Raw genomic sequence first — 26,435 nt, forward strand, 5'->3', positions numbered from 1 at the left:
AATAAGTGGACAAGTTGCCCATAGCATCAGATTCTACCTATAATTTTATACTTTGTACTTGATAAATGCTATGTACAAGCTGATAGATTGCTATGGGCAACTTCTCCACTCTTTAAAAGTTTTGATACATCTCCCCCATGTCTTTAGTGTGTCACTGTTATCTGCATCAAATGAGAGTCACAGACAGCGCCTGGAGACCTCAGCTCAAAAATGAACTAGTAAAGATGGCCTCATCTGCATAGTAATGAGGACATGGCGACCAATATAGGACATGGTGACCGATAAAGGTATTATTTACAACATTAAGAGGCCATACAGGAAAATGAATATTTCTCTCATATTTCGATAGAAATGTAGAATGACAGGTGTACTTCTAATGGAGCTGCCCTAAATCAGATTTGCTGTATTATGAATTACTAGGCCCCGGATTTTTAGGATCTAAAAAAAAAAAAACTAACATTTAGTTTTTTTCAATCTATATTTTAGGATTTTATAGATTTTAAAATGTTAAATTTAGGAATTTATACTTTGTATGAAAATAAAACAAAACCTCTCAACATATCATTAGGTTTGTAACACTGTGTTTATTATATATGAATGACCTATGAAAACTACTTATGTGAAACTCCTATCATGAGGCTTAACCATGACGTACAATATACCATTATATGTGAAATACTGTGTCATATATGAAAACTACTCATTTGAAACTCCTAAGTTAGAACATTCCTACTTCTAACATGACACTGAGCAGGGAATTTCAGGAGTAAAACCTCTTCTGTCTTGAATGCGCCAAAACCACGTCATATGAGGTAAGGGGTGCATTTCCACAGGCTTCCAAGGGAGTGTTTCTTGCACCCTCTCTCTAAAGAGAACAAGACCCACTTTTTTAATCTTCTTGAGATCGGGATTATGTGCCAGCACAGCCTCCAACTTCTTGGCTATGGATGCCCCAACTGGTCCAGGAGCCACCTTGTTCCTTACTTCCTGCATGAGCTGAAGCGCTTCTGTCATTGGGAGAGTTGCTTCTTCCAGCTTCTTGATTGCACATTCTAGGTGGGAAAAGTCAGCCTTTCTGTAGCTCAACTCCTGTACAGCTGGCACTGAGCGTAATGCTGTCTTTGCATTTACAATAGCAATAGATTCATGTTAATCTAGTACATCAATGACTTCCATGATGCTCTCATAGTTTTCTGCGTAATGTATTGTGGTTGAGAGACAGCCCCACCCACGACCGTGTCACTACAGGTTGTGGAGGGAGAGGTATCGATGAAAGCTTCTCCCTGAATATAATTCATTACTCTCCGAAAGATCTTCACTGAAGAAATGATCTTGTTGACTACGGAATGCTGCTCCCGAATTGCATCAGCTGCCCGGTGGAGCCCATGCGTTAGACAGGTGACATGGAGCATACGAGGGTAGAAAGCCTATACACATCTGCTTTCAGCATGCAAGCTGCACTGTCTTTCATGAGTAAGCATAACATGCTCCTTCTCTGCATCCTGCTACAGACCTGTAAGGCATCCCTCACTGCAATGGACACACTGGAGTGGTTGGTTTGTAGAAGCTCCCTGCATAGGACGACATGCGGAATAGTCGGTTCCTCACAAGTGAGCTTACTCATGATGGCGGCAATGTATCTGCCACAGGCATCCGTCGTATCATCCAAATCAGAAATCAAATTTCACAGGGTGATGCTGGCACTGCCTGCCTTCTTTTTTCACACATTTCCACAGTAAATTTATATAGTTTCAACCAGAGCTGTAGCTAGACTTTTTGGTGCCCTGTGCCAGAGAGAGCATTGGCGCCCCCTCCCTCCATTTTTTAAATAGGGACATAAGAAAAAGGGCCATGGCCTCATGGGGAAGGGCCAGGGAAGAGATAGCGGAAGCTAGGAGATGCTGGGGATGAAAGAAAAGGAAGCTACAAGTCAGAATGATAATAAACAGGACCCTACCCTAGTTATGGCTCTGGTTTCAACCTAAGTAACAGAATCAGTCTTTTCAGGTTCTAACAGTCAAAATAGGTAATTTTAGGTACTAACACCCAGATTAGGTCATTTTAGGTCCTGTAGAAATCAAGTATGTTATCTCCCTGATACATAAAACGAAACTGAAATTTTGAGTATAATGGGAAAAGATTAGAATAGGTTAGAACCTAAGAATCCTAGGCTTACTAATTACCCAGTAATCAGGAAGGCTGCACTTAGACCCAGATGGTAGACAGCTATCATCTTGCTGTATACACAGAGACTCCCACCCACACTGTAGTAACAGTGAGGAGCACTACAGCTATGGTACAGAAGTAAATGCTTGGATGCATCTGAAGGTACTGTATAATGGGAGGGACATTTATTTTATTTATTTATTAACAGTTTCTTATATAGCGCAGCATATTCCGTTGCGCTTTACAATTGTAAACATTAATAGAACAAAACTGGGTAATAACAGACAGATATATAGGTAGGAAGGCCCTGCTCGCAAGCTTACAATCTATAGGATACAGCCGTGTAGGTGCTTATTTGAGGCATCAGTAAATGCAGTTGTATGAAAGGTATGCCAAAGTTTTTGCCTAAGTTTCCTGACCTTAAATCACTCAATCATAGTAATGCAACGCCAATAAAAATCTCATCAACAGGACAATGACTGCTGATGACGTACTCTTAGAGACCAAAGCAGCTGGCACTACACAGACCTGCAGAAGCTCTGGACGATATTACTGGGATTCAGTGAGGCTGTGAATAGGCTGCACATTGCTTTTTGTTCTAGTGTCTATCCATAAATAGCAGTAATAGGTATTAAAACAATAAACATGTCAAGCAAATCACAATGCCAGTACTGAATTGAAACTTGAGAACTTTTAATAATGTTTTAGTAAGGAAAACAATTCTGGACAATTGCATTATATCTCGAATTCAACCAGAAGTATGATTTGCGTTAACCACAACAGTGGAGGAAAAGCTGTGTCATACAGGTGTGAGATGAACACCAACATTCATATACGCGTTTTACAGAAGTCCCACATGACTAAAAACTGTTAGGGAACCCTGCTCCTTCTACTATACATCCAGGAGAATATCTATATTGGGTGCAGGGTGTGCGGTGCACACGGGCCCCTGGGTCCAGGGGGGGCCCGCACTGCACACCCTGCACCCATATTATCTAATACTTACCTCTCTGTCCTCCTTCACACATTTTCTGATATACTCTGTGCTGCTGGGGGACACTGCTCCTTCCACTCAGTTTAAGGCTTCCTACTGCATCAATTCCCCCCCTCCTCCTCTTATGTCCCTGTCACATAAAGCCCTGTCCTTATGAATATCATCACACATGATATGATATATTCTGTGCTGCTGGGGGACGCTGTGTCTTCTACTATATAACTCTAAGTGTGTGTCTTCCTGCTGCTTCCATTCCTCACGTCACATCATGTCACTGCCCTTGCCACATGTAGCTCTGTCCTAATAATGGCCATCGAACATAGATGATTAGCAAGCATCGATGAGCCATGGTTTTGTCATTGATGCTACATAGCCAAAGGTTCCCCACCACCAATGGCAGAAGCTCAACAATGTGTTTTTGATTATTTTTTTTAAAGCTGGTGCATTGGGAAGGGAATTTAAATGAACCCACCCCCAATGCACCACTAAGCCCCACTCTACTTCACTGAGCTCAAACGTGATCTGCCCTTAGTCAAATGCACCTTTTAAATGTTTACTGCTTTTGTTTAGGTGCACATTGAGAAAAGTGGGAATAAAAGAAAAGATGAATACATATTTACATACCTAGATATTATGATCATCCTTTATTTATAAGGAGTCAGCAGTGCCTAACAATGTACATAAACAGAAACAGTATGGCCAAAATATGAAAAAAGTGACCAATTCAGCCCACAGATCTACAATGGATTGAACCCATCCCCATTCTGCCGTCACAAAGGTCAGGGAAATCCAGCAAATTAGAAATCCTCAATTCGCTAATCTTGACCAAAGAATAATTGGGATCCGCCAGTTAGGGATTTTTGACAGGCTGTTTTTCCCCGATCAGCAGACTAGAGATGTCTAGTGAGTGACTGTCTCAACACAATGACTCGAATCATTTAGACATTCGAATGATTCGAGGCACTCAAAGTTTGGTGTGTCGAGACAGTCACCTCTCTAGTCTCTGTCAGTCAGTCTCACTTACTGTGCACAGCCACACTGTGATTGGGCAGCAGCGCTCTGGGTGACACCCCTCTGGGAGGGAGTACTGAATGATTCTGCTCAGGGCAGGCTGCTGCTGCAGACTTAGACTCGAGAGCCGACCCGTTCCCGGAGGACTGAGTCAGCCCTCCCTGAGTCCCTGCTGCACTGCCCCAGTCTCTGCACTCATGCACTGCAGAGTGTGCAGTCTGCAGAATCCAAAGAGCCATGTGCCGAGACACTGTCTCAAGACACTCCACTGACCTGAGTCATGTGGCCCAACTCTGTTCAGTGTATCATCTTGCCCAAGACAACAGCAAACAAATAGCCGATCATCGATGTCGTGGATAGGCGTTTTTGATCGCTGAACAGTAGAACGATTTAGCAGAACGGGGAATCGGGGCTGTACATGTATGGCTCGCATTATTGTACAAAACATTGCAGAACATGGACAAGGCTTATAAACACTGCTGTAGCAAAAGTCATAAGACCCAAATAAGCAGCAGGTTGGCCGATCCCAGAGGTTTGGTGTCTTTGTTGGCAGTGGGGAGGAGATGATGGCATAAGTGAGGGAAGGGAAAGCACATGAGGGAAGAGGGCCCTGATATCCGCGCTTACAGTGACCAATCATGGAACATAGCAGGTAGAATAGTGCATTTTCTAAGTGATCAATGCATTTATAAAATAAATGATATGCTGTAATCTAAGTTGCAGAATAATATATCACATTAATGTGCTACTAACAAGAGTGGAATAGCTACGTGCAGATCCATATTTTTCATCTACCCATATTTCATACTGCATTCGGTCAATGGGTCTGGCACAGGCTCTCTGAGCGGCAAACAATAGTATCCACCAATTAGCAACAACAACAAAACATCTTCAGAGAAAAAGCAAAGTCTGCTGAAGAGAGAAGCTACAGACATTAGCTTTAGGGACATTTAGTACAAGAAGAAAACTTTTGTACAAAATTGTATCTACACAAACATCTCAACGACCAGATCCAGGACAGGTTACATGCCAGGAGCTCAGGCACCTCCGAAATTATCGAAGGGCTTTAATATTTTCAAAAATATATCTGTGGATGTCAATGGACTAATCTCCCTCCCTACTAGGTTCTATTTTAACATATAATCAATAAAAAAATATATAAGACCGTAGACCAGGGGTGGGGAACCTTTTTTCTGCCAAGGGCCATTTTGACATATGTAACACTATTCGCGGGCCCGATGTAGACCACGGCCCCTCGGTGTGATGTCACACGGGGGTTGGGCCACAATCGCCGGTGATAATAGCAATGCCCGGATCTTCCTGAGGATGCTCCAGGGAGCTGTAAGGGCAGCGGTGTAACCGTCTGAAGAATCTTAAGGATGCTCCAGGTGGCACTGCTGCATAGATTCTGGCTGCAGGGTGCCATTCTAGGCCAGACCAAATGATTCCGGGGGCCTTATACGGCCCCCGGGCCTGAGGTTCCCCATTCCTGCCGTAGACAATCAGATATGAGCATATGCATTACAATGAAATGTTTTTGCTAAAAAAAAAAAACTTGCCCCCAGGTAGCAAAATATGAAATTCTAAAATCACTTTCAAAAGTCCAGTTAAGAAATGTTTTTTATTTAATTCTACAAGTAATGGATGGACTCCAGAGGAAAGGATGTTATTCTGACAATAAGATGACATATCTCAGACACGGCATGTTACATTTCTACACCACTATTTATGGGGGGGTTATGGATATACATTTCTAGAAATAAAGGTATATGATTTTGTGTGAATTTCTACAGTTACTAATTTACACCTGTCAATATAAAGTATATATCATATTTCAAACTGCTGTCTGTCTAGGCCGTGTTCCTGTGCTGCAACCTAAATAACGAGGTATTATTACACAAGATCAAAAAAAGAACAACAATAATTTGCAAGGATCTGGAGTTAAGTGCTTCCCCAAGTCTAAGCGGCATTTCCAAAGATCTCAACCGGAGCATGTTTGCCATTTCAAGAGGCGTATGTGCGTGCAATATACAGTATATGGCGACCAGATAGTGAAATATGTTTGATCACATAAATAGAGATGTGCGCCGAGCCCATGTGTTTTGTTTTGGTTTTGGATCTGTATTTAAAAAATAAAAAAAACAGCTAAAATGACGTCATTTTGGCCTGTTAGCATGCAATCCAAAACCAGAGTTGTTTTTTTAAATCAGCGTTCTGAACCGCAGGAAGATCCAAACCGGAACTTGGTTCGACTCTGTACCCCAAAGTGATTCCGAACTCAGCCTCTGTTCGACTCGGATCCCATAAATTCGGTTGTCGTCGGTTCTCTGAGAATTGGACCCGCACATCTCTAGTTGAAAGTAGCGTCTTTATTTAAAGTGTTCCTATTGTTGCTGGACTGTCTTTGGTGTGTAGATACCGCAGTTGTATACATCTATAAACGTCTTTACAGATAACCCTGAGAAAGCCCTATAATAAAAGGCACAAAATGCATAGGGTGCAATGCACTGATCTCTGACTCACCTTGTATAACCTGGATTTCCACTCCTTATATTGTAAAAATACCTAATTGTTCATACATTCCATGCTGAAATGAACAAAAAATGCCCGAGGATTGCATCAAATGCCACTCAGGATTATTAACAAGGGCTACATATAAGTTTCATTATCTACCAGCTATTTCCACCACCCAAAAGGCATGATTCAATCAAACAATGTAACCAATCGACCTGTGACCATGTTAATGTAATAAGGATATATCAATCTAGTGACATACAGCTGGAATGCATCACACACCTGGGCAAGCAGGTTATTTAATTTTATTACAAGTTATTTATATAGCGCACACATATTCCGCAGCGCTTTACAGAGAATATTTGGCCATTCACTTCAGTCCCTGCCCCAGTGGAGCTTACAATCTATATTCCCTACCACATGTACATGCACACACATACACACTAGGGTTAATTTTTTTGGTGGGAGCCAATTAACCTACCAGTATATTTTTGGAGTGTAGGAGGAAACCGGAGCACCCGGAGGAAACCCACGCAAGCACAGGGAGAATATACAAAATCTGCACAGTTAGGGCCGTGGTGGGAATTGAACCCACAACCTCAGTTTATTGGCTTAATCTTAAAAGTTAATTGCCAGTTTTTAGTGACGGGGTCCACATTTCTACACACTATTTTGGGTTTTTACAGTGAACAATAAATAAAGGCTGATGTGCAAGAGGCATTATGGGGTTAGTTATACAGTGCCTTTCTATTAACATATATGGATGGCACAACCACTAGAGTGCTCAAAAGTTGATCGACAGTGGCCTACAGCAGTGTTCATTGATTTATCAATTTAACGTGGCACATTTCACTAAATGTAAACACACAATGGCTAAATTACATAGTCACAGGTTACTTTGATGGAAGACTTGTTATATGAGCTTGATAAAGATCCAATATGGGAATTGACGTTTTATCACTTCAATATATATTACCGTGTTGGTATTTCTGTAATTTTTAATTATACACCACGTGCCGGTCACCAAATCAAGCAACGTCTATTTGGGACAGAATATGTGAGTAAGCAACCTCTGATTTTATATTATATTCGTTCACGCAGCTGAAAACCCTGCATTCTACAAGCTTCAGCATTCTAGGAAAGGAAAGACAAAATAGTTTAATGCACAGCTATTTGCGGGGCGTATCATTAGTGTTTTCGACCTGTGTATGATCTGGAAAACAGCGTGCGCAAGGTCAAGCGATGTAGTGTTAAATGCACAGCCATCTGCAGGGTGTATTACACTACGCATGCTCTGGAACACAGTGAGTGCAAGATCAAGCGATGTAGAGGTAATGTACAACCCTCTGCGGGGCGTAATACACTGCGCATGCTCTGGAAACATTGGCCCTCATTCAGAGCCGTTCGCTATTTGCGGTCGTTCGTTCAAAAACAAGGGGTGGCTATTCAAATGATCCGTTCGCACATTGCAGTCTGTTCACACCTCTAAGTCTGAACGAGCGAGCAAAACATACGCTCGTTTATTTGATAAAAACGCCCCCTGGCCGCTCGCACCATACGTCATGTCCGCTATTTACTAGATTAATCTAGTACATCGTACAGCGTATGAACTGCTCGCTATTCTTGTGGTTGGTTTTTTCAACCGCTATTTTGCGAGCAGTTCTGAGTTTAAAAAAACCAAGTGACGTGGTCAATGACGCTGCTGGATTAATTATGCACACCCTTAAAACGCCCGTTTTGACCTTTAAGCACGCCTGCGTTCGAATTCCACTCCCCCGTTTTCAAGCACCTTCCCCTGTTACCACCCACATACGCCTCATTCTGTCACTCAAAATAGCAGGCATTCGCTATTTTGCGAACACATGAATTTCGACCGCACTGACTGGTTCGCGCATGCGTATAATGATCCGTACGCATGCGCAGTTGGGCAAACATCGCTCGGAGCGAACGAGCTGCCGCTTAGGAGTGGCTCTGAATCAGGCCCATTGTGCGCAAGATCAAGCATTGTAGCGTTAAATGCACAGCCATCTGCAGGGCGTATCATTGTGTTTTCACACTGCACATGCTCTAGAGCAGGCTTGTCCAACCTGTGGCTCTCCAGCTGTTGTGAGACTACAAGTCCGAGCATGATTTACCAGCTTAACAGTGGGAGGGTATGCTGTGACTTGTAGTTTCACAACAGCTGGAGAGCGACAGGTTGGCTAAGGCCTGCTCAACAGCAAAGAGTAAGTTCAAGTGATGCAGAGTTGTACATATTTGAAGCGCATCTGACCAAGGCATAATTGGGCTGTGACGGAACGTTCTCACGCATCTTCAGTAAGAGAATGCTGAATGTACAGCAAACTAAACGTACAGATATGAGTGGTCTGTCACAAAGATCTGTATAACTGTATGAATAAACGGGATGTAGTTATGAGACCGCGGGCCGCGATGCCGCCGGTCTCAATCCTGACGCTGAAAGTCCGACACAGGACTTAAGATATGCGTTGAGATACTCTTAATCCCGATGCCAGAAAACAGAAGGACGCCAGCCCAAACAAGGTAAACTCGGGGTGCCCTAAAGCTGGCCACACATCTAAAGATTATCTGTCCAACCAGCCAACTAGTAGATTGGTTGGAATGAAAATCTGGTACGGAATACAATCAGCAACTTGCTCCCAGACGCTGAAATATGGACCAAAACTGTTGTATGAACAAATAGTTTAGATCAAACATTTAACAAACTTGTCTGAACGACCATTTTCATCTGTTTTCTGGCATTTAGGAGTAAATTGCTGATCATCATTTACTCCAATACGTTACCAGATTTTCATTCCAACCAATCAACAAGTTGGCTGGTTGGATGTAAGTTGTTCTAGTGTGTGGCCAGCTTTAGTGTTAGCCGCGGGGGAGGTGGTTAAGTAGCAGAGCGGGGTTAGTGTTAGGTTTTGGGAGGGGGGAGTTAGAGTTAGGCACTAAGGGGGGAGACTTAGGTTTAGGCACTGATGTGGAGGGTTAGACTACAAGAAGGGAGGGTTAAGGTTAGGGGGAGAAGGTGGGAGGGTAAGTATACTTACCTGACCCCTGTCGGGATACCAACCATCGGGATGCCGCTGTCGGTATTTTGACTGGAGGCATCCCAACAGCCGACATTACATACCGATTCCGAATAAACACATTTATTCCTATTTTCATCTACGGAGCAGTCGTGTTCAGCTCCAGCCATTAAAGTCACATTTATGAAAACTGTTCTACATACCTCCTACAGCATCTGACAAGGGACGCGTGTCACTCCAGCTGCTGTGGAACTACACATCTCAGAACGCCCACTCAAATTCTTTCTGTTAGGGCATGCTGGGATATGTAGTTTCAAAGTGTCTGGAGTGCCGTTCTTTGCCTACCCCTAGTTTAGACAACGGTGAGAAACTAAATGTTGCAAGATACTATAAATATCTTGCAAATAAGACCTATTTTATTTTTATCCCCCCGAAAACCCTGTTAAAGTGGTTTTATAATTGATACATTTGACAATGTTTCTCTATCTCCTCTTTGAGACTGTCCCTTTAAATGAGCCTCGTAACAAAAAACTGTAACCAAACAAGATAGTAAAATATTTACTAATAATAATAATAAAAAACATCCCCAATAATTCCTAATAGAAATAATATAAGGCATAATTAAAAAAATAAAATAAAATGCGGAGAGTAGATACTGTAAGCGGCTCTCCTCGTACAAGTGTCCCCTAAGAAAAGAAATCCGTGTTTAAGCACGCAGATATTTCCCAGCATTACAGAGGGATTTCTCTGTGTGTTATAAGTACAGGACGAGCAGCGTCTTCTGCTTACACCGATGCGCTGGACTCACTGGAACTCACCAATGAGCCGCCTGTGGCTTCTACAGCAAACTAACAATGTCACGCGAGAAAGATGCTCATTAAGCTTCATCATCCTGTCGGCTTTAATGGGGCCTTTACTTAATAAAAATTCCCAGAGCAATTGCAGCGATATTAGGCCGAGTCCTTGCTTATGTACCAGGTGGTCTCAGCTGTCACCGGCAAGACGCACAGCTCACGCGGCGGACTCTCCGGAGAGCGCAGTGAATTTACCTTCCACATAATGAATGCAGAAGGAAATCAATATCTGGAGCCTGGCACATTACTTAACCATTTAAGAAAATAGGCGATTCTTTCAAATTAAATGGCATTGTGCTTAATACTGTAATTTCCCACTTAAGATTTTGCATTGCTACAGAGAAAAACCCAATAAACTATGTTTTGTTGTTGTTGTTGTTGTTTAACTTAAATGCAAGACCAGCAACACAAGGAATATCCTGGGCGATTGTAAATGCACACAGCCAGTCATGTAATGGGTCCGACATAGACTAGAGAGATGATTTGTATAGTCTGATAAGCAGATTGTGTTATATATTCCATTTAGCAGGCTGTAATACGAATAATGTAGTCTATGTTTTCGATATGGTATAGTGCAGTGGTTCTCAAACTCGGTCCTCAGGACCCCACACAGGTCACATTTTCCAGGTCACCCAGTAGGTGCACAGGTGTATTCATTACTCACTGACACATTTTAAAAGATCCACAGGTGGAGCTAATTATTTCACTGACTGTGAGGAGACCTTGAAAACATGCAATGTTTGGGGTCCTGAGGACAGAGCTTGAGAACCTGTGGTATAGTGTATATCAATGTGCACACAAGTAAATAGAGCAGGCAGCATTTTAATAACTGGTGTTCATTCTAGCACCCTGCACCTGTCACAATCCGTGCAGTTCCTCTTTCCTGCTTTGGGAGTCGCTCTCTGCTCTGGTGCTTCTAGCACACTCGCAGAGCTGAGTGTGCTAGAAGAACCAGAGCAGAAAGCGACACCCCCAGGCAGGAAAGAGAAACTGCACGGGTTGCAGGAGCAGGGTGCGAGAATGAATACGAATAACAAAGCAAGGGCAAACGCTAGAGTCGGCGATATGGACACCAATGGGTTCCAGATTGTGTAGACGGTAGTAGGAAAAAATTAAATCACACCTCCCAGCTCCTCTTGTGGGTGAAGCCTGGACAAGATAGCAGCAGCACCCTCGTGAGAAAGTCAGGCATTATGGAGGCATGACCGGCACATCTGGTGTGCTGGGCCGCCCCTGTCCTGTTAGCTTCCCCTGAGGATTACTTAAGAGAAGAAATGGGATAAAATAACCTATAAGAGAATTCTTAAATATTACGTGCACCACATTTATAAGTAATAAAGTCAAAAGAATGACTAATTCTCCACACTTGTCCGCAAAACATAGACACTGAGGTCAAACAGAAGTTTCCACACTGTTACCATCAGGTTGAGAAAAGTGTTAAAAACATTATATAGAAAAAAAAAAAAAGATAAATTGCAGTATATCTTCTTATATGAAACAACCAGCCACAGCTAATAATTATATGGTATATATATGAAGGGTTTAAAAAAAAAAAAAAAGTTAAATTATTCAGTAATGACAGATTAATAACAGCTGCATAAGTTTATGTGCACCATTGTGTGTGTATATAATACATACACACACATACATATATATATATATATATATATATATATATATATATATATATATAGTTTTAAGAACATTCTAAAAGGTGAGGTCCTTTTCTCATTTTCCACAACATTTTAGAAATGTGCCTTGAGAACATGTTCCCTAAAATGTGTCCTGGTCTCGGTGCAGATTTACCACCCAACTCCTGAAAAAGTTATTAAAGCACTGAGACAAGGGTTTTGATTTACTTTGGGTAAACTGGGTATTTTACAATAAATATAACTGTAAATATAACTAGCAGAGATGAAATACAGTACATGCTGTGCCAACCCAATATTTTATTGCTGGGTGCAAAGTAACTAGTTTCTATAAGGTTTTTGTTTTCCTGAAATGCTCAGTAACAGAAGTACTGACATACATTTCAACAGTCCCTATTTTAGAGGTATCCACACATTTCTTAGTACCCAAACAGGGGTGGTGGCAATCGAAGTGGGCAAGCAATCCTCTAACCCAACCCTAACCCCATAACCCCTAACACTAACCTCTATCCCTAACACTAATCCCGAAACCCCCTAACTACAGCCCTAATAATTTAACCCAAAAAGGGCTAACTAGATGGGCCAAATTCTTCTTATCTGCTTCCCCAGAATGTGGGCGTGGCTGATCAGATCAGGGCTTTAAATGGGTTGGGGGTGAGGATTATTTATCCTGCTTTTTTTTTTTTTTTTAACACTTGGTAAATGTATAGTTGCGGCTGCTTGTGTCTCATCAGCTGTCTCAAAAACATTAATCAGCTACATTGCTCATTTCAGTAACGTAGGGTAGACACTTAAGCGACCAGCCAATCGCCCCTACAGACAGAGAGACCGATTTAGTACGGTGTAATGGTTAGCATTACTGCCTCACAGCACTGAGGTCGTTGGTTCAATTCCCACTATGGCCCTACCTGTGCGGAGTTAGCATATTCTCCCTGTGCTTGCGTGGGTTTCCTCCGGGTACTCCGGTTTCCTCCCACACTCCATAAAATATACTGCTAGGTGAATTGGCGCCCAGCAAAAATTAACCCTAATGTGAATGTGTACATGTGGTAGGGCATAGAGATTGTAAGCTCCACTGGGGCAGGGACTGATGCGAATGGACAAATATTCTCTGTAAAGCGCTGCGGACTATGTGTGCACGCTATATAAATAACTGGTAATAAATAAATTTAGTAAACTATACAGACATACCAATCGGCCGCTCGATATGTCTGTCCAGACATCACAACTGGGCGGAATTTGCCAGCCCAGTTATTAGGTCAGTGTTAGCGGTCTCTGCGGCCAGTATACAGGTCAGTCGGTGGGTCGCCCGTACACATGTCGATGCTCATGCCATAACTGCAAGATATACGGCACCTGCTGTGCAGCACGGCCGAGACAATAGAGCTGTGTGTACACTAGAGCTAACGTACTTACCGATACAGCGTTCATCAACTGTACAAACAATATATCACATAGTGTGTACCCAGCATAGCTGCACAAAAAACAATATACTAAACATTTTCTATTACGACAGACTGCAGTGAATGCATGTATGAAACATGATGGGTCAATATAAATACATTTTCAAAGTAATTGTTTCAATATTTTTGTACTTTTTACACCATTCTCCTCGGTACTCCATTTCAGACTCCTACTGAACCCCAACGACTTGCAGGACTATTCCTAGCCAGAGTAATGTCATCCTGTGCAAAAAAAAACAATAGGACTTGATCCAATTAGCCGTGATGATCCTGCAGCTGCGAGGCATTGCGGCAATGGCTGCACTTTACGACAGCCAGTATTCGCATGAAAGTGCTTGCAGCCCTATAGGGCTTCGAACAAAATTATGTGAATCCAGGCTTGGAGCGGGAGTGGGCTGCGAGATGCAATGCTGTTGCCGGTATTTTAACGCTGTGGTAACGGCACATTGCACCTTTCTCAAACAATTGAATTGAGCCCGAAACCTTCAATATATGTTGGCCAGTGCAAAATGATGGCTCCTTACATTGCCTGACTAAAGGGGGACGGATGTAGCAAAACCCAATTAGCCATTAATTGCGCTAGTTCCAGGAGCAAAATAAGTGTTCAGTGCAAATATATTGTCTTTAATAAATTATGTGAATGCACAGTCAAACAAAGTTTGAGAAAAGAATTTAATTCTGATTATGGTGGTTTCATCATCAATGAGATAAAGCTATGACCACTTGTGTCAATATATAGGGCGTAGAATCCTTTTGAATGCAGAGTAGTCAATTATATATATATATATATATATACACATATACATACACACATACACAGTTACTACTTATAAATCCTGTTATGGGGTTCTTTGTTTGAATACTTAAAGTTTCAGAGTGCCGCCTGTTCTTCGTACGTGACAGTATATATATTCCATAGACATAAAACCTTACGTTTCACATGTCCCGTTACAGCTGCTTAGACATGATCTGAAAATAAGCACACAATTCTGTGAATTAGCAGCTCCACCATTTTGTGAGTGACCGCAATCTCATTCTGTGAGAGTGCAGAATCTGCAGTTAACGACAGGGTGTGATGGCATACCATCTCTGTATTGCGCAAGGAATACGTCCATTAAGGTGTCAGCCCTTAATGATCGTAATTTCATTGCTTTTTGATGTTTGAGTGGCAGAAAATCAATAGGTTTTGTGAATTTTCAGATCATGTCTAAGCAGCCTTAATGGGACATGTGAAACGTAAGGTTTTTTGTCTAGGGAATTTCATAGCTTTTTTAAAATGTATTAACTATCAGGGTTTGGATGAGCAAACCGGGCCACCTGCAAGGGAGAAGGGCAACAAAATGGTACACTAACGCACGTGGAAGAGGGGACAGCACACAGGAGGTTGGTTTGGGCAATGCAGAGTGCGAGGTGGCTGTAGGCGTGTGGGGTAGCGGCAGCAGCGGTGGTGCAGAGCAGTGGCAGCGGTGCAGTGCAAAGGGGGCACCAGTGAGATCCATCTACGCATCTGTTAAAAATGTAATGTGTAAAAAAAATAAATAAATAAGCGTAGCCCCACCCACTAGATGACAACCAGCACCGGGCTTTAGAGCTCCAGTACTGCTTGTTCTACATACAGGGGACAAACAATGTAGGGGGTCCCCTGTACGAAGCACAACCAGCACCAGGCTTTTGAGAACCGGTCCTGGTTGCCAAAATACGGGGGACAAATAACATAGGGGGTTCCCCGTATTTAGAGCAACCAGCACTGGGCTCAGAGTCGGTCCTGTTTCTGGAAATACAGTGGGAAATATAAGGGTCTTCTATACCCAAACTTGCCTACTTTTGAAAAAGCATTTCAGGGAGACTGAGAAAGCAGCACCTAAGTGGACGTGTACGGCTACATCTGAGAGGCGTGTCATAAAATTGACTTATGGTGCATACACACGATCAGATTTTTCCTTCAGATATGAACGATAACGATTTAAAAATCGTTCAGTCGTTCATATCTGAAGGAAAATCGTTCATATCTGACATGCCTGAACGATGGACGATCAACGATGTGCGTTCCCGATGGTCAGATAACGATTTCTGACATCTGATGTGTTTGCAGTCAGACTTGGACGATTCCATTCATTTTAATGCAGTCAAAAATTGTTCAATCGTTCAAATCGTTCAAAACTTTGGTAAAATCGTTCAAATCGTTCAATCGTTCAGTCGTTCATCTGACAAATCTGACAAGTCTGACAAATCTGACCGTGTGTATGCTCCATTACATCCAAATGTAAATGAGCCCCAAAGCAGCTAGTAACATCTACTTTTTGATGAAAACACACCAATACTTTTCAGACAATACATGTAGCCATAGGGATCATTGTGCCTTATAACCAATGCAGGGAGATTATACTAGATATCACATTTGAATGTTTATCTCTCGGTTTCTCTTCTTTTATTATATAGCAGCAACATAATGGGAGTAAGATGCAATCAGAGATTGCTAGACTCTTCAGGGGGTCAGGGAGATTGCTAGACTCTTCAGGGAGTCAGGGAGATTGCTAAACTCTTCAGGGAGTTTGCTACTATTTCAGTGAGTCTCACTGACAATCAGGGAGAGTTGGCAAGTATGTACTGTATATACCCACACTCAGGGCCGTAGCTAGGGTAGTGCGGCCGGTGCCATCGCACAGGGCACCACAGGTCAGGGGGCGCTGTTTGGGCCTGTCAAATTTCTGTTTATTATAATTCTCACTTGTAGTTTCCTCTTATTTCATCCTCAGCATCTCCTGGCCTCCCCTATCTCTTCCCTGGTCCTTCCCCATGAGGCCATTACCCTTTTTTGGGTGTATTATGTCCCTTTGAAAAATGAGGGGGGCGCCAATGCTTTTCTTGGCACAGACCAAAAAGTCTAGTTACGGCTCTGCCCACACTACCTATGCTCAGGGTTCTATATACCAACACTACCTACTCTCAGGGTTCAATATACCAACACTACCTACTCAGGGGGTCTTATATAACCACACTACCTACTCTCAGGGTGCTATATAATCACACTACCTACTCTGGGGGTCTTATATACCCAAAACTACCTACTCTCAGGATTCAGTATACCAACAATATTTCCTCTTTGGGTCCTATTTGACTACACTGCCTCTTTAAAGCAACTTATTGAATTCCACTGCATCTCATTGGTATCTTTCAGGATTTCCCCACTCTACTTCCAACTCATTTAATAGTCCATCACTTACCTGTCTTTTTAGCATGTTAAAAAATATGAAAGTAGCTATGATTAGATAATTCAATAACTTTTCAAGTGAGTTTCCGCATCACGCTGAACCTACACTTCATTTCAGTAATGTTGTTTTGACAGGCATTGTTTTTCCGCCATATGTACCTTGTGCCTGCAGTCCGACTGATGCTACCGCTGCTCCCAAGTCCCAGCTGTAAGAGGTTATGTTTGCAGGATTTAACTAAATTTACAGGTCATGGCTACTATACACTGCCCTGCGCTAAAGCCAATTATGGCCTAAAAGTATGTCCTACCCTAGTACCTAAAGGAACGCTGTCTCTGTAAAATATTCCTTATATCTAAACTCTTTCCTCAATGCATCACTGATGCAGCTGATCAACATTTCTGCAGCTTAAACTTACCTTCTTCAAATGACAGTGTCGGCTCCTCTGACATGCTTAAAAAGTGGACTTGTCAAGCTAGTCTTTGTTGTTGGGTTACTTTATAGATCTAAGGACGAAAGACAGAGAGATCGTTCCAAGCACACGTTCCTGAGCGTGGAGACAGATTATACTTTTTAAATGTACAGTATTTACTTCCATGTGAGACGTTATATAGGAAGAGCAATAAAGTGATATCTGTAGAACTGTCAATGAAATGAACAGGTGGAAAAACCTGAGGCCAGTGCGCTGCAATCAAAGACTTGCCCTGCCTAATGTATAATTTACGATCACTAGGACATCACAGAAAAAAAAAAAAAGTTTATTTTTTTATTCAACAAACAGAAGCATTGATAGAACCCCTGGCTTCCCTCTGGAACACCGCCTTACATTTTCAGAAAGCTTTTGATGTCTGCTTGGTAAGTTTTCATTAAACTCTAATGTCTGTGACGGAGCTCAAACTAGCATTGCGTGCATAACACAATTCCTAGTGATTTTAGTGTGCTATTTTAGCATGTGCATGGCCGAAGCTGCTGCGTTTAGCTTTGTACTTTCATTTGAGCCTGCTGATCTGACTGGCGCACGTTCTCTGTGAAATCCTTCCGCTACTGAAAGACATCAAATTATGCCGAGGCTCTCACTGGGAAAAAAAACACGTTCCGGGATCATTAATTTTATATCTCAGCAGATCTATTGTACTGTGAGCTCTGCCGCGCTCCGGAGGAAGAATAGAGCACTAAAGTATGGAACAGATTCATCTGAACACAAATTCAAAAATAAAAGGAATCTTAAAACAAGCATGCTTAAATCCCTGTACATCCCCACTTTGATGTACTTTAGCTGGGTGATTTGCCTGCCAATACGTATGTATGACACTGGTGTGCATTGACTGTACTAGGATTCCCTCTTCAGTAGATATATAAACCCCTTTACGGAGGATGGTCAACGAAACGCAACATAAAGGCGTACAATTAGGCTTTTAGCTCGCGTCATTAATATACTGCCTTGTTAAACCTATTTATAGCTTTAAATTGTGGAAGTAACATTTTTGCGCCAAATCACAGGTAGTCAGCAAGGAACTGAACTTACAATCGGAATCAGGAAACAACACACAACAATAGAATAGTGACTGCAATAATCGTCAGACGTCATGCAACAATATGGCTGCTGTACGGGACTGTAACCAGATCTTAAGAAATCACTCTGGACAACCCCTAGAGAGATGCATCAAATCGAGAAAGACAAGCACATTGTTAATTAGGCTATTCCATTTATAGAGCCATGGTAACTTGTGGGTTTCCAGGGCATAATGATCTTATTGCATGGTATAGTAGCCGTAGTAAAATTCATTTACAGAGTTTACTGAAGGATAAATCCGTACGTAGACCCAGGAGGTACACCTGCAAGACGAGTAAACTGGGAAAAGTATTAATACCAGTCCTCAAATACCAGAGCCTCACGCAGAACCAGTCATGGCCATAAAATATCTCTCTACAAGGTATGTGAAGACCCAAAATAAAACAGATGAAGGCATTTCAACTAAATTAAGCTCTGGGGAGCAGATATATTAATGTAAAGACTGTAAGCTCACACAGGCAGGTCTTAAATATACTAAAATAAGAGGAAATGGTAAGATTATATTGTAGTATTAACCCTTTCAATTTACAAATTATTTTCTCTTGATGGTAAAATATAAAAAGTCGCTGTATCTGTACATTCATGACATCACATGGCCAAGGTCACTGGACATAAAGGAAACACTTGACAGATGAGGAGCAGGACTTGCCCCCTGTAGCATTGCAACGTTTGGACATTACGCGCCCCATTCGCTCCCTACAATGAACAGGTTAATAATTGTTCTGTAGCAATAACCTTCAAGGTACAGTATAGTACTTTAATATTTTGGAAACCAACCATAAACATTTCAACATGGACAAACATACTAAATAAAATAAAGAAATAAAAAAACATCGTCTTTCTTTTTTTGTTAAAGAAATATGTGACATATATATCGGTTTAGAAATGAGAGCGAGCTGGATGGGTATATAAAATGTTAGGTTGTAAATTCAGTGGGTTACATCGTTTCCTGTATCTTCGCCCGTACATTAACTAATCCTACAGCAAGGTCCTTGATGTGTCATCTGGTGATGAATGAGCCTAAATAGGGAAGACCCGAGCATCAAGCTGTATTGCTGGACACATTTTCATCTGCAGTGAGCTCTCCGAGGAGGAAAATCTGTCAGACAGCTTCATCTCCCCATGGATGCTATGTGGCTAGATTCGTAACCTGTGAAGCGAACGACTTACAGGAGCCAGTAAATGCATTCATATACATTAAGGGTCTGTTTCTCAGCAGGACGCAAAGCGGCAACAAGTGTGGGCGTCTTTGGCGGCCAGATTTACTTCCTTATGCTAATGTCGGCTTCATGCAAATATTTGCGCCATTTACTGTTATTACATCCGCAATTGTCATCAGCCATTTCATCAACCCCCATTCTGGGTACGAAAAGGTCTGTCAGAAACAGGAGTACGACGCATACGCGCGATTCATAATAGCACGGAAATCTGGCTACACGTCCACGACACAGATCTTTTGCGAGCATTCGCAATGCAGCAGTCAAATTGACACCCAGAAATGACCATTTAATGTACAGAGAACCGGACATGTACGGGGCCTCCGTCAAGATGCAGTGCACGCGTAGCTTGGTATGCATCTCTAGAACCATCCGCTTTTGGATTTGCACTAACTGAGTGTAAAATCTAAACACAAACTGGTGAAGTGCACACAACACTGACCTTTATTTCCTGGGTATTACTGAGCTACAGTATGTAGTATAACAGCTGTTTAACACTTTTATTCTAAGCTGTGTAACCCGTCTAACGTGTAATGTGCACCATCCCCTTGCTAGATAACATGTATGACACTGTGCAAGGTGCTTCTCCATCTTCTTTGCACGATGTGGGGGTGCTTCTCTATCTTGCATTGCTTTGGAAATAAGGAGAACAAGTATAACAGAAGTCCAAGCACAATAAAAGCCGTGCTCGTGAAATGACATTGCTGCCAAGCAAAGGGAGCAGTGCTTTGCTTTCAAAGAAAACACAAAGATGGTATAGGTTTTGGTGGGCACAACTGGTAGAAGTTGGGCTGACAGTGTGGCGGGTAATGCTGGTAATATACTAACCTTTGTATCATGATGAGGAGGCATCTGCTAATATAATGGGGTGGGAATGCAATGCTGGTATCATGAGGAGAGGACTGCTGGTTTAAAGTTTTGGACGTTGTATTATGATGAGGAGGTGTCTGCTAATATAATGGGGAGGGAATGCAATGCTGCTATTACGAGGTGGGAATCTCTGGTATGATGTGATAGACTTGGTATTATGATGAGGAGGCCTCTGCTAGTATAATGTACTGGATTTTGCATTATGATGAGGAGACTTCTGCTAATATAATGGGGTGGGGGGGGCAAGATGGTATCATGAGGAAGCCTCTGCTCAGAGGCGGTCCTAGCCAAGATTTTGGGTGGTGCCCCCCTCCCCGTGGGATCCTGAAAAAGGGTGTGGCCTCACAGAGATGGGCCACACCCTTTTTCAGCACCCTCATATCCCAGCACAGTATCAGCACCCACCACCCCTCTCCCGGCAGTGAGCACCATAGCACCCCGGCCCTCTCCCAGTTCCAAACTTACTTTATTTGAGCGCAGCCTGAAGAGCTGTCCGACTCAAGGTACAGCAAGCCGCAGGCGGCAGACCTGCTTTTCCAGTCTCAGTGTGATGATTGCTGGAGGTGGAGCCCAGAGCCGTGAGGTGTGACTCACTACTCCGAGCTCTGCAAAGGCCCATGGGTGCAGCAGCCGTCCCACAACCATTACTTAAAGTCCTGAATGAGCCTCTACCCACGCGCAGAAGCTCATTCTGATTGTATGACACCTCAGAGCCGACCCAGTGCTAACCACTGGCCACCGTCCAGGACTTACCGCTGGACCCATGCCCGGCGGTTGGAATCCCGGCAGCGGCATCCCGGCAGAGGAGGAAATCCCGATAGTCCAAGGTAAGTATCCTCTAACCTAATTCTACCCACTAACCCTCCCTTAGGGGTGCCTAACCCTAACCTTCCCCGCCAGTGCCTAACCCTAATCCCCCTCTAAGTGCCTAAACCTAACGTCCCCTACCCCACTGCCTACACCTAAGTCCCCCAGGGGGTGCCTAACCCTAAGTCACCCCAGGGGTGCCTAACGCTAACTCCCCTTCCCCTAGCCTAAACCTAACCTCCCAGGGGGGTGCCTAACCCTAAGTCCCCCCCCAGGAACCTTAAACCTTTAGACGCCTGTCATTTAACCCTCGCCGGGATTAAGCAGTCAGGAAGCCAGCTGTCGGGATTGGGTCCGCCGGCTCCCCGACTGCATACCCGTCCAGGTGCTTTGCCCCCGCAAACTGCCGTCGGCTGTTCTGCAGATGTCGCTCACTGTTTGCTGCTGCCAGGCATTGGAGTGGTCAGCTGAGCTGTGCAGCAGCAGTAGCAGCTGCCAGAGTCTCTGCCCCCACCAAACTTCGAATGGCCATAGGTGGGCTTGGATGCCCCTAGGCATTTGCTTAGTTTGTCTATGCATAGGGCCGGCTCTGCCTCTGCTAGTATAATGTACTGGACTTTGTATTATGATGAGACCTGCTAATATTAATGGGGTGGGGGCATGATGGTATCATGAGGTCTGGTATAAATGTACTGGACTTTGTATTATGGTGAGGAAGCTTCTGCTGGTATATAATGGGGTGGGCAATGCTGGCATAATAGCAGCTTTCGACCTGCGTGATATATTTGACATTTAAGACAAATTATAAGCTGGTCACAGTTACATATGTTATTATGGCAGTACAGTATGTCCCAACCCTTTGAAAAATGTTCCCCCCCTTATAGCTAATGGCCAGAAAATTGGATTTTCAGAATATGAAGATTCATCACATAGGTGTTTGTTATATACAGCACTGATATTCATTGCATAGGTGTATGTTATATACAGTACATTGTATGGGTGTTTGTTATACACAGTACTGATATTCATTGAATAGGTGTTTGTTATGTACAGTACTAATAGTCATCTTATATGTGTATGTTATATACAGTACTGATAGTCATCTTATATGTGTATGTTATGTACAGTACTGATAGTCATCTTATATGTGTATGTTATATACAGTACTGATAGTCATCTTATATGTGTATGTTATATACAGTACTGATAGTCATCTTATATGTGTATGTTATATACAGTACTGATAGTCATCTTATATGTGTATGTTATATACAGTACTGATAGTCATCTTATATGTGTATGTTATATACAGTACTGATAGTCATCTTATATGTGTATGTTATATACAGTACTGATAGTCATCTTATATGTGTATGTTATATACAGTACTGATAGTCATCTTATATGTGTATGTTATATACAGTACTGATAGTCATCTTATATGTGTATGTTATATACAGTACTGATAGTCATCTTATATGTGTATGTTGTATACAGTACTGATAGTCATCTTATATGTGTATGTTATATACAGTACTGATAGTCATCTTATGTGTATGTTGTATACAGTACTGATAGTCCTTATGTGTATGTTATATACAGTATTGATAGTCATCTTATATGTGTATGTTATATACAGTACTGATAGTCATCTTATATGTGTTTAATACAGTACTGATAGTCATCTTATATGTGTATGTTGTATACAGTACTGATAGTCATCTTATATGTGTATGTTGTATACAGTACTGATAGTCCTTATGTGTATGTTATATACAGTACTGATAGTCAACTTATATGTGTATGTTATATACAGTATTGATAGTCATCTTATATGTGTATGTTGTATACAGTACTGATAGTCCTTATGTGTATGTCATATATAGTACTGATAGTCATCTTATATGTGTATGTTATATACAGTACTGATAGTCATCTTATGTGTGTGTTTAATACAGTACTGATAGTCATCTTATATGTGTTTAATACAGTACTGATAGTCATCTTATATGTGTTTAATACAGTACTGATAGTCATCTTATATGTGTATGTTATATACAGTACTGATAGTCATCTTATATGTGTATGTTGTATACAGTACTGATAGTCCTTATGTGTATGTTATATACAGTACTGATAGTCATTTTATATGTGTATGTTATATACAGTACTGATAGTCATCTTATATGTGTATGTTATATACAGTACTGATAGTCATTTTATATGTGTATGTTATATACAGTACTGATAGTCATCTTATATGTGTATGTTATATACAGTACTGATAGTCATCTTATATGTGTATGTTGTATACAGTACTGATAGTCCTTATGAGTATGTTATATACAGTACTGATAGTCATCTTATATGTGTATGTTATATATAGTACTGATAGTCATCTTGTATGTGTATGTTATATACAGTACTGATAGTCATCTTATATGTGTATGTTGTATACAGTACTGATAGTCCTTATGTGTATGTTATATATAGTACTGATAGTCATCTTATATGTGTATGTTATATACAGTACTGATAGTCATCTTATATGTGTATGTTGTATACAGTACTGATAGTCCTTATGTGTATGTTATATACAGTACTGATAGTCATTTTATATGTGTATGTTATATACAGTACTGATAGTCATCTTATATATGTATGTTATATACAGTACTGATAGTCATTTTATATGTGTATGTTATATACAGTACTGATAGTCATCTTATATGTGTATGTTATATACAGTACTGATAGTCATCTTATATGTGTATGTTGTATACAGTACTGATAGTCCTTATGAGTATGTTATATACAGTACTGATAGTCATCTTATATGTGTATGTTATATATAGTACTGATAGTCCTTATGTGTATGTTATATACAGTACTGATAGTCATCTTATATGTGTATGTTATATACAGTACTGATAGTCATCTTATATGTGTATGTTGTATACAGTACTGATAGTCCTTATGTGTATGTTATATACAGTACTGATAGTCATCTTATATGTGTATGTTATATACAGTACTGATAGTCATCTTATATGTGTATGTTGTATACAGTACTGATAGTCATCTTATATGTGTTTAATACAGTACTGATAGTCATCTTATATGTGTATGTTATATATAGTACTGATAGTCCTTATGTGTATGTTGTATACAGTACTGATAGTCCTTATGTGTATGTTATATATAGTACTGATAGTCATCTTATATGTGTATGTTGTATACAGTACTGATAGTCCTTATGTGTATGTTATATACAGTACTGATAGTCATCTTATATGTGTATGTTGTATACAGTACTGATAGTCATCTTATATGTGTATGTTGTATACAGTACTGATAGTCCTTATGTGTATGTTATATATAGTACTGATAGTCATCTTGTATGTGTTTAATACAGTACTGATCGTCATCTTATATGTTATATACAGTACTGATAGTCATCTTATATGTTATATACAGTACTGATCGTCATCTTATATGTTATATACAGTACTAAAATTCATACTTAGTCACACAGACTTTGCTTGGTCTCGTCTAGAATACAATATATTTACACTACAGTTTTCATCTTCAGCAGAAAACCAAAACCAGACAGATTGCTTCATATATAACATCATGATTTCATTTTAAGAAATGTGCCTATAATCTGCAGTGGACATTTATAACCGTGCAATAAAGGAAAAGGAGCAATGTGACATTTTCAATCCGATTGTGTGGACAAGATAGTACAAATATTCCCTGGCTATATTTTTTTTTAGTCTGCCTGTATTGCATTCAGACACTCAGTAGCATTAATAAATGTGGCCAGTATTATTACTGTACTTTTTTCTTAGAGGGAACTGCAAATTTAAAACCATTAAATTTTTATTCAAATATACATACACACACACACACACATTATATATATATATATTACAATAATGCGTGAAGGAGGACTAAATAAATAGCTGCTATATTATATCACTTGGAGGAGCTAGTTTCTCATTACTGTGTATTAGTGAGCTAGACACAATCCCATATACTTCTTAATTATTTGTAACAAAATCTGGACAATAAGTGATCAGGGTGTTTTCTTCCCCCAGGGTAGGTGGGGGCTTAGGGTGGGTGGGGGCTTCCCCGTCTTTCATCACTGTAGAATGAGAACGATACAGTAGCTTCAGAAATAACATAAGTGAGCAAAGTGCTTGTGTGGCATTATAATTATTAATATAGTTTATTTTACGGAATGCCACAAAAATCTGCAGCATTACACAGTAAATTCATCCACTACCCAATTAAACAGAGCGATTACAAAATCGTTATCGTTCAATAGCTCATTAATCGGGCATGCAAATGTCAGAAACAACCAGCGATGCGCGCTCCCGCTGGTCGTTTCCGACATCAGTCATCGCCCGAACATGCTGGTCAATCTGCCGATAATGACAGATTGACCATGTTTGGGGATGATGGAGGGTGCCTACACTGAACGACTGATCGTTCAGTGTAGGCACTGCAGGGGATGGGGAACGACTGTACGATTACGATGTCGTAATCGTACCGTCTTCCCTGGGTAGGGTAGTGGATGTGCGGCTTAAGGAAGTAGACCATCTTACAAAGGCACAGAAGCATAATTAAACTATAGCATTAATTTATGCACACTACCATATAAAAAACATAATTGGTAAGATATAGAACAAACAAAGGTTTTACTGAACATACAAGGTAACATAGGTGGACAGAATGGGAGCAGCCCAAGAAGACAAGAGGTAAGTGGGTCCTGCCCACAAAGGCTTACAATCTAATGGCGAGGGAATAAAGACTGGGAATGTTGGGGAAGGTTTTAGGCATAATGGGGAGGTAAGATGATGAGCTGAATGTCACGCTGAAACATCATTGAGAACATAGGGGGTCATTCAGACCCACTCGCGAGCGGCAATACGCTCGCAAGTGAGTCGATGTTCCCCACTGCGCATGCGCACGATGGAGGGAGCTCCGTCGTGCGCATACGCAAGACCCGAGGAGCGACGGGCTTCCCATCGCTCTGGGTCTCACACCAAAGGGGGCGTGCTGTCGATG

At 41.4% G+C, this 26,435-nt stretch overlaps 1 protein-coding gene across 3 annotated transcripts in view; it reads right to left on the reverse strand.

Moving 5' to 3' along the window:
- The window catches only part of RSU1 (Ras suppressor protein 1), a 163,643-nt gene that overhangs the window by 12,305 nt on the left and 124,903 nt on the right, over nt 1-26,435 (reverse strand). The window contains exon 9 of one of the 3 annotated variants that reach the window (XR_015879290.1): nt 17,314-17,401. The exons of the other annotated variants lie outside the window; for them this stretch is intronic. The gene's annotated coding sequence lies outside the window, so the exon portion shown is untranslated. The remainder of the gene's footprint in view (nt 1-17,313; nt 17,402-26,435) is intronic. 3 annotated transcript variants of the gene reach the window in all.

This window comes from Taudactylus pleione, unplaced genomic scaffold, assembly GCF_031769625.1.
Source record: "Taudactylus pleione unplaced genomic scaffold, aTauple2 ptg000216l, whole genome shotgun sequence".
In the NCBI taxonomy this organism is placed as follows: Eukaryota; Metazoa; Chordata; class Amphibia; order Anura; family Myobatrachidae; genus Taudactylus; species Taudactylus pleione.